Genomic DNA, 780 nt, shown 5'->3' with positions numbered 1-780 from the left:
GTGAAACCCCGTCTCTACTAAAAATACAAAAAATTAGCCGAGCGCGGTTGTGGGCGCCTGTAGTCCCAGCTACTCGGGAGGCTGAGGCAGGAGAATGGCGTGAACCCGGGAGGCGGAGCTTGCAGTGAGCCGAGATCGCGCCACTGCACTCCAGCCTGGGCGACAGAGCGAGACTCCGTCTCAAAAAAAAAAAAAAAAAAAAAAAAAATCAGATTTCCATGTTTCAGCAGCAAGTCATTAGTTGAATGAGAATCCATGTAAGTCATCATGTATATATATAGTTGTATATTCCTTTTCTTTTTTTTTTTTTTTTTTGAGACGGAGTCTCGCTCTGTCGCCCAGGCTGGAGTGCAGTGGCCGGATCTCAGCTCACTGCAAGCTCCGCCTCCCGGGTTCACGCCATTCTCCTGCCTCAGCCTCCTGAGCAGCTGGGACTACAGGCGCCCGCCACCTCGCCCGGCTAGGTTTTTTTTTTTTTTTTTTGTATTTTTTAGTAGAGACGGGGTTTCACCAGGTTAGCAAGGATGGTTTCGATCTCCTGACCTCGTGATCCGCCCGTCTTGGCCTCCCAAAGTGCTGGGATTACAGGCTTGAGCAACCGCGCCCGGCCAAATTGTATATTTCTGAAGGATAAATTCTTAGAGGTAGAACTGCCATGTGAAAGGAAACAACCATTCCAAATGTAAAAACTATTGCTAAAATGACCTACAAATATATAAATAAATATATGTTACCATTTGATATGGTTTGTCTGTGTCCCCACTCAAAATCTCATCTTCA

The 780-nt window shown here is 46.4% G+C and overlaps 1 non-coding gene across 1 annotated transcript; it reads right to left on the bottom strand.

Moving 5' to 3' along the window:
• Positions 1-203: 203 nt before the first annotated feature.
• Positions 204-273, bottom strand: LOC123571476 (small nucleolar RNA SNORD30). Its single transcript, XR_006695633.1, has one exon. It is a non-coding gene; the product is annotated as a small nucleolar RNA SNORD30 (small nucleolar RNA).
• Between the last annotated feature and the right edge of the window lie 507 nt (positions 274-780).

This window comes from Macaca fascicularis, chromosome X (genome assembly GCF_037993035.2).
Source record: "Macaca fascicularis isolate 582-1 chromosome X, T2T-MFA8v1.1".
In the NCBI taxonomy this organism is placed as follows: Eukaryota; Metazoa; Chordata; class Mammalia; order Primates; family Cercopithecidae; genus Macaca; species Macaca fascicularis.
The sequence above is the reverse complement of the archived record's forward strand: the minus strand, read 5'-3'. Positions and strand labels throughout refer to the sequence as shown.